Raw genomic sequence first — 10052 nt, 5'->3', positions numbered from 1 at the left:
CTATTACTACATTTACAACCAACATTGCAAAACTATTATTTACTATCTTGAACTGATAACAAAAACATCTTTTGTTCTTTCCTGTTTGATGATTTTTGAATGAAAACAATTTATATACAACATCAACATTACATCTTTTGGGAACATATATTAAGTATATGATTTATAGATATTTAAACAACGTGGTCAACTTAAATAAAGGTATTAATAAAACGTCAACCTTTGATATACATGCATATTAATTTCTTACAAATCAATACCGATCAACTGTCTCCTGGTCACGTCTGTTACATAATATAAACAAACAATTGATATCATCCTTTGTACTAAATTCCAAGGCTCAGATATGAAACAAATGCTTAAATTAACTAGATAGTAGTTTTACATTTTAGTATGTTATTGTAGATAAAAAAAAATATCATTGTGTTTATTTCGATGTCCACAGATTTTGCAAGGAGTCAATTTAGTTTTAAAGTTCATCAAACGCTACGCTTTGCTTTTATCCGATTTTGATGACAGTTGGGGTTGTTGATATCACTGGTCTACCTACAGAAGTCTACTTTCAGTTGTATGTACACTGCCAAGAATAATACATTTGCCATTATAATGAATTGGTAATATATAGTTCCTGCAGACCGCGCTCAAACCGATACCAGTTGAGTTAAACAAAGTACCTATATATCTAATTGATTCATTCGCACAAATGAAATAGAAATATTTTCATGTGAAATACGTCATCTTAAACGTAATGTTCTCCATTAAAAGTACTACGAAATGACTAGATGACTGTTTATGTGTCATATACAAATCCAGCTATCGGATATGGGTACAGCGCACATATTGTGCATTTTTGATCACATATCTTTACGATTATGTATGCCAACGATGCCAATAGAAATCATCAACAACACCGTGGAGTTTGTGAATATTTTTATATCTTCTAAACGGGATTTAGAACAATAGCTTTATCTAACATTTTGCATCATGGTTATATTCATATATATAAATGAATACAGCAGCATTGATATCTAACCTATTAACCTAATCAATGTGGGGAAAGATATAGAATCGCATTAATATGGTATAACATTGACATTGATGATATTTACTTACCTCCTATTGATAGAGATGGCCGTATCAGGTTGATATGGAAATAAAAACAAAATACACCATCGTCATGATTGAAATCATATTCAAATATAACCAAACCGATCGTCGAAATAATTGCCACGGTATGTGGCATTATCAGGAAAAAAATAGCATTACTACATTTATAACCAGCATTACAAAACTATTATTTACTATATTAAACTAATAACAAAAACATCTTTTGTTTTTTTCCTGTTGATGATTTTTGAATGAAAACAATTTATATACAACATCTATATGTACATATTTTGGGAACATGCATTACTGCCGTTCTATTATAAGAGTTCACGATTGTGCTACAGTACTAGTGTATCGACTCACTGTAGTAGATTACATCGCTACATGTTTAGGTGAAGTGTCTATGTAGCACGCATTGTGATTGGCTAAAAATAAAAGAGCAATAAACGTGTTTATTTAGCCTGCAATTCGTTTTGTCTTTTTAAGGTGAACAGAACACTTCTTTCAGTGAAATACGAAATATAAAACAGTTCTTTTTACCAGAGATTTCTCTGTTTTATGTTATAATCCGGTTCTGATGATAGTTGATATCACTGTTGCCTACCTACAGATGTCTAATGTGATTACACTGCCAAGAATAACGCATTCGTCATTATAGTGAATTGATGATATATATTTACAACAGACCGCACTCAAACCGGCACCAGTTGAGTGAAACAAAGTACCTATAGAACTAATTGATTCACTCGTACAATGAAATATAAAACTTTTCATGTGAAATACGTCATCTTAAAATTAATGTTCTCTATTGAAAGTGCTACGAAATGACTAGATGACGGTTCATGCGTCATATATAATTCCAGCTCTCGGATATGGGTATAGCGCACATATTGTGCATTTTGATCACATATCTTTACGATTATGAGTAACAACTATGCCAATTGATATCGTGAACACCGTGCATTTTGCCATTTTTTTTTTAATATCGTCTATACGGAATTTAGAAAAATAGCTTTATCTAAAATTTTGCATCATGGTTATGCAGCAAAATCAGCTTCATTATGTTGTCTCTGTATTTATATTTCAGGTTATGATATATATAAATGAATACAGCAGCATTGGATGTAAAAAATGCATTAATATGGTATAACATTGGTACACATTAATATTCACTTACGAACTGTTGATGTAGATAGCCGCATCAAGTGGATATGAAAAATAAAGCAAAATACACCATCATTACAATTGAAATCATATTCAAATATATCCACACCGATCTTCAAAAATTATTGCGACGGTATTTCCCATCCATTACTACGTTTACAACCAGCATTGCAAAACTATTATTTACTACATGTATATGCTCTTCCTTGTTTGATGATTTTCGAATGAAAACAATTTATATACAGCATCTATATCTACATCTTTTTGGAAAACATTAAGTATATGATTTATACATATTTAAACATCGAGGTCATCTTAAATAACGGTACAAATAAACATCAACCTTTGATATACATGTATATTTATTCCTTACGGATCAATACAGATCAGCTCTCCCCTAGTCACGTCTGTTACATAAGATAAACAAATAAGTGATATAATTATTTATACTTTATGTCCAAAGCTCAGATATGAAATAAAGGTTACAATTGATTACATTGTAGATTTGCGTTTTAAGATGAACCTGGGGGTTGAAAGAGAAATAACACTGTGTCTATTTCGATATTCACACATTTTTCAAAGTGGCAATTCAGTATAAAAAATCATCAAACGCTACGGTTTGCTTTTATCAATAATAATCCGGTTCTGATCACAGTTGTAGTAGTTGATATTACTGTTGCCTACCTACAGATGTCTACTGTGATTACAATGTCAAGAATAACGCATTCGTCATTATAATGAATTGGTGATATATATTTCTTGCAGACCGCACTCAAACTAGAACTAGTTGATTTAAACAAAGTACCTATAGAACTAATTGATTCACTCGTACAATGAAATATAAATCTTTTCATGTGAATTACAAGATCTTAAAAGTCATATTCTCCATTAAAAGTGCTACGAAATGGCTAGATGACGGTTTATGTTATATACAAATCCATCCCTCGGACATGAGTATATAGCGCACTTATTATGCCTTTTTGATCCCATATCTTTACGATTATGCATGCTAACGATACCAATTGAAATCGTCAACAACATCGTGAGTTTTGCCAATATTGTTTATATCTTTTATACGGGATTTAGAACTACAGTTTTACCTTACATTTATCATCACGGTTACGCAGCAAATTCAACCTCATTATAATGTCACTGTAGTGATATTTTAGGTATTAATATAAATAAATGAATACAGTAAATATTGATATTAACATAGTCAATGTGGAGGTAGATATTAAAGTACATTGATATGGTATAACATTGGTACATATTAATATTTACTTACGAACTGTTGACGGAGATGGCCGCATCAAGTGGACATGAAAAATAAAGCAAAATACACCATCACAATGATTATAATTGAAATCATATTCAAATATGTCCACACCGATCGTCAAAATTATTGCGACGGTATTTCCCATCCATTACTACATTTACAACCAGCATTGCAAAACTATAATTTACCTTATTGAAAAAAACCCATCTTTAGTTCTTTCCTGTTTGATGATTTTTGAATGAAAACAATTTATATACAACATCTATATCTATATCGTTTGGGAACATACATTAATTATATGATTGATAAATATTAAAACAACGTGATAATCTTTTCTTTTTAATTTATTTTTTATTCATTTTTTTCAAAAAATATACACATCACAACATATATAGAAGATACATGAAAGACGAGTACAATAAAAGTTACATTTGTAGAGTAATTTCAGATTGCATATTTTAACGTATGTACATACATATATTTACAAGTAACTTATTAACGTAACAAATACACACACACACACATTCACATAAAAGGTCTATCAAGAGTTATTTCCCTTCCTACAGATGTAATGAGAAATTGAACTAGGGGAGACAACTCTTGATAAAAAAATACACCAAAGACAGGACAGAAAAAGAAGAAAAAAGAAAAAAAAAGATTAAAAAAAAGGGGGGGAGTAAACCTAGGTCACATATCTTTCAAAATTTTTTAAAATATTACTGTTTATACATTTAACCAATTTTGTAATTCTGCAAGTGCTTGTGGTTTCCGCTTTAAATTACTGTTGGATATTATAATCCTGTGAGCTTTTAGTTCAAATTTAATATGATTTTTTAGACTGTTGAAATTGAGTTCTTTTTCAGACATTTGCAGTTGTAAATGTATTGTTTTACTAGAAGCAGTATCAAATTTTCAATATGGAAATTAGTATTTGTACTATCTTGTTTGCCGAAGATAAAATCCTGTTTTTCGAATCTAAGACTTAAATTATTAGTAATTATAGAAATTCTTAATTGTTCAATCAAATTTGATACATTTTCACAGTCCCAAAATATATGAGTGATTGTTTCTGGATGTGTTTTACAAAATGTACATAGATTGTTGTTTGATTTACCAATTCTTAAAAGAAATGTTTTTGTAGTTAGTATTCTGTGATTTATTCGGAATTGTAACCATTGAAGCTTTGAGCTAGTAGTATCATTAAAAGGTTGTTTATAAATATTTCCCCATTCATCCCGATCAATTTCAAAATTTTGATTCCATTTATTTTGAGCAGTAGGTATAACTTCATTTTTAATTAAAACATTATATATATTTTGAACACCTTTTTTACAACTTAAAATCAATTTGAGGTTTATTGGTATGTTAGGAAGAGTTATATTTTTTTTCAGAGTCAAAACTTTGTTGATTGTTTCTGATGACATGATTAATGGCATTTTTCATACCCTGATATTCTAGAAAATTGGTCTGAATGTTATACGTTTCACGAAATTCTTCTAGACTATATATGGATTTGTCTGTTTTCAAAATGTTATAGATAAATATAACACCCTTTTCATACCATAACTTCTTAAAAATAACTTTATGATTTATTCTGATTTCATTATTAAACCAAATAGGGTTTTCTAAAATATTTGTTTTGTAAATATTACTTGAACTTAAGGTCGTACACCAAGCCTCTAGAACATCTCTCCAAAATAAATTTTTACAATTTTTAGATTGTTTTTTTATGTGTTCAATTCCAGTATTCGCTAATTTTTGTTTGTCAAATAGAGATCTTAGAATAATATTCCAGTTTCCTTCTTTACAATAAATTCTTCTTATCCATGATACTTTTAGAGCAGTTATAAAGGATTTTAGATGAATCATTTTAAGCCCCCCTTCCTCATATTTTTTAATAATTACATCTCTTTTAATTTGATCCGGTTTACCATTCCATAAAAAATCAAAGCACAGACAATTAATTTGTTTAATATACAAGTTATCAGGATTTGGAAGCGATATAAATAAGTGGTTGAACTGGGATATTAGTAAGGTTTTTATTACAGCTATTTTGCCAATTGGTGTAAGAATTCTTTTGTTCCAAATTGAAATTAGTGATTTTAGTTTTGCAAGTTTTTTGTCGAAATTCAGTTGGATTATTCTGCTTAGATCTACATCATATTCAATACCCAATAGATTAAAGCGTGTGGTTCCCCATTTTAAGTTAAGATTAGAATTAAATGTATTATTACTGTACTTCATACTGCCAATCCAAATTACCTGGGTCTTGGAGAAATTCATTTTTAAACCAGATATATTAGCATAGAAATTTAGTGATTTGAGAGTTTGATCTAAAGATTTTTTTGAGCCATCTAAAATAACAGATGTGTCATCAGCAAATTGAGATAATAGAATTTCATCTTCATGTAATAGTATACCTTTAATATTTTCATTATTTCTTAGTAGTATGGATAAAATTTCTGCACATAAAATAAAAATATATGAAGAGACGGGGTCACCTTGACGACAGCCTCGCTCTATATGGAAAAAGTTGGACAGATTTCCCCCAATATTTACTGCTGACTGTATATCATTTCTAAAGAGTTTTATCCACTTGATTATTGTAGGACCAAAATTAAAGTATTTTAGAGTTTTATCAATAAAGTTCCAGGATACAGAGTCGAAAGCTTTTTCAAAGTCTATTAAAAGTAAAAGTCCCGGTATATTATTTTCTTCTGTATATTGCATAACATCATATATTAACCTTGTGTTTTCGCCAATGTATCTTCCAGGGATGAATCCAGTTTGATTATTGCTAATTAATTTACTGATTACCTTTTTGAATCGTTCTGCTATTGCGCCTGATGCTAATTTATATATATTATTTAAAAGTGTTATCGGCCTCCAATTACTTAATTTATCGCGGGGTTTATTGCCTTTTGGAATGCATGTAATTATTCCTTGTTTTTGAGTTATTGAAAGTTCTGATGTGCTAAAACTATAATTAAGTGATCTTAAAACAAATGGCCCTAATTGCTTCCAAAATATTTTCAAAAATTCCACTGTAAAACCGTCAGAGCCAGGACTTTTATCATTTTTCATTTTTAGCAGTGTGTTGTTTAATTCATTTATTGTAAGGGGTCCTTCAATATTTAAAGAATCTTGCTCTGATAATTTAGGAACAGTATAAGATTCTAGAAGTTGTTCAAGATTGACATTACTTAGTGTGATATTTTCTTTATATAAGTTATTATAGTAATTTTCAGATTCATAAAGAATTTTTTTTTGATCCGAGATAACCGTTCCATCTTCTTTAGTTATGTAAGGAATAATTTTACTAGTATAGTTGCGAGACTCTAAGTTGCAGAAATATTTAGTTGGTTTTTCCCCTTCCCTTACCCATTTTGCTCTAGATCTTATTATGCTACCATTTATTTTTTGTTTTCTTATTTCTTCTAATTCCTTCTTTTTATCTTCTAACTTGTTTACTGATGTATTATTTGGCCCTGTTTTTTCTAATGCCTTAATTTCATTAATTAATTTTTTTTCCCTTTCATTAGATGTTTTTTTTTATATGACTTGAGTAGGATATAGTTTTACCCCGAATTTCCATCATTAGTGTTTCTAAAAAGAGTTGGTCATTTATTGTAAATACTATAAGATCTGACGATATATCTTTTACATTATTAATATTATATACGGGTACTGCATATTGAGATTTGATATCTTCTATTGTAGATTTAATAAGTTTTAAAAATTCATTATCGAATAAAAGAGAATTATTAAATTTCCATAAACCTTTTCCACGTTTAAAGTTATTAAAAGACAAGTTAATTATTGAGAAAGAATGATCTGAACGGTAACCTGGTTCAATTATTGAAGAAGTCAAACTTGGTAAAAGACTATCTGATATCAGTATATAATCTAATCTGGCCTGCTTGTGTGGATTTTTTCTACGCCAAGTATATCTTTTAGTCTCAGGATTCTTTTCTCTAAATGTGTCTACTAGTCCAAAAGTGTCTATATATTCCAAAACTTTCTTTCTTGCATTTGGGTTGTTTATGTTTTTATAGTTTTCACAATCTAATTTAGGATCAAATATCATGTTAAAGTCTCCACATATTACATATTTGTTATTTCCAAACTCTTCTATAATATCAAATATCTCGTCATAAAAAGGAGGTTGGTCAATGTTAGGTCCATATAAAGTAATTAATGTTATTTTTTCTCCTTTAACTATTATATCTAAAGCTAACATGTTACCGTTCAGATCTTTCTTTTCCTGTAAAATTTTATATTCAAAATTATTATTGAAAAGTATAGCAGTTCCTCTGGAATTAGAATTAAATGAGTTGAATACACAGTCAAAACCCCAGTTAGAACGAATAATTTTTTCCTTATCAGATGTAAAATGTGTGTCCTGGAGGCAATAAATATTGTACTGTTTATTTTTTAAATAAGAAAAGACGTCTTTTCTTTTTGAGAAATCTCCAAGACCCTGGCAGTTGGCAGATAAAATCTTTAAACTTTCAACGACGGGCGTGACGCATGGCGTGATGAATGACCTAGGTTTAACAGATAAACAGACACAAAAGAACAAACAATAACATTAAACAAAAATACATACAAAGGCATAATGAAACAGTCAAAACAGGTCACGAAGAAAGACTAAAACTCGACGACCCACCGTATATGTGTAGGAAAGACATAGATTAAAACGTTTTCCTGATTCAGCACAGTGCGTTCGATTTACGGGTAATTTCAGATTGACAAGATATTTGACGATAGATTGTTATAGAAAGAACTATTTGATTATATGAACTAAAATATACATATGGATGGAATAAAATCTTCAAAAAAAAGAGAGAGAATGAAAGAAAGAGAGAAAAAAGATGGGCTGTTTGAAAGAAACATTTGTAGTATTTATTTTATTGTTGCAGTTATGTCCCTTGTTATGAAGTCGGTCGAAAATAAAGAGTTACCGTTCCTTGGTAATATTGTTTATTCCGGAACAGTTCACTTTTTTCATATATATATTCTCATTACATTTAACCAAATACACGTAATAATACATAGTTATTCAAGAATATTTATATGTTTCAGCATGTAGATTTCTATGAGAAGTTACATCTATTTAAATGTACAGCAAGTCATTAATAAATTTCGAACCAACGATACTGGAATATTGAAATACGTTAATAATATATATATGTACAAAAAACGAAATGGTTTTGGTAAATACACCACGTTGAAGGGAGAGAACTCTGTTTTAAGTATTACACATATAGCTAGATGATACCTTTTGAAAGCGCTATTTCAAAGAAAGCACTAGATATAATAAACTACATGTTGTTATATTGGATGCGCTTATCAATTACAAATGTTGCGCATTTGTGAAAAATAAATATATCTGATAATAATAATTGATATACAACAATATTATTCTTAAATACAATGAGAATATCCTGCAGCATATATTAATTCTATATATAATACATATACATGGATTTCAGTCAGATTAGAAAATTTTATATACATAAAACATTATACGCTGTGTAGCTCTGCTTTCATATACTCCTGCTTACAACCATCGTTGATTCAAAACCCTTTAGCACGTACACCCATAACATATTTGAGTAAGATAACATAACGGACTAATGTGATAAAGGGTAACTCTTCAGCACGTTCACACCAGAGTTATCTAATTTGACTCGCTATAGATTACGATTTTTGGAAAATAGTTATAAATACGGTTCGATATGTAGTAACAAAATTCATTTATGATATCATGCAATGTGATATGTACGGGGAAATATTTCATCACATACTATTAAAAAAGATTAATTAGTGCATTACTGAAATATAGTTAATTTGACAGATATCTACTTGTAAAGTGTTGGTCAATTTTTGGCGCATATTATGAAAATCACACCAAAGTACATATAAAGAAAATAAAATGTCTTTCTGAATACACCCGCTGTGTTGAGACCGAGACGATATATTTGGTAAAGCTGAACTGGCATAAGAATAGAGGAAGATTAAGATATTGTTTTCATAATATTAGTATCACTCACTATGGTGATTGACAACGACGAAGTATAGTTGTTACAACATGATTTTTTAAGTGCCTTAAGATTGAAAGAACAAGCTCAAAAATACCTTATTATGCTTGATAAGATAACAGATATTAAAAAGACAGGACTTTGAAGAAATACACAAAATATATACACAATCTGTATAAGGGATTCACTGTATTGACCACTAATATATAAAAGACTGTCCAAGTGTCGGATTAGTGATCACGTACAAGTGATAAACACATCATGGTCGATTACGGGAATTCATTTCATCAGATTATCGATACAGATTCCTGGATGGATTCTGTGGATGGAACTGTCCGTAGCTAATTGCGCGAATATTTTTCCGTTATCAGTCCAAGTCTTCTGGATTCTGTCATCGTATTTGCATATATCCATAAGATATTGGTTATCTTTTGTTAAGTCGTCTCTTATGAAGATACGCG

The sequence above is a fragment of the Argopecten irradians genome, chromosome 10 (assembly GCF_041381155.1).
Source record: "Argopecten irradians isolate NY chromosome 10, Ai_NY, whole genome shotgun sequence".
Lineage (NCBI taxonomy): Eukaryota > Metazoa > Mollusca > Bivalvia > Pectinida > Pectinidae > Argopecten > Argopecten irradians.
The sequence above is the reverse complement of the archived record's forward strand: the minus strand, read 5'-3'. Positions refer to the sequence as shown.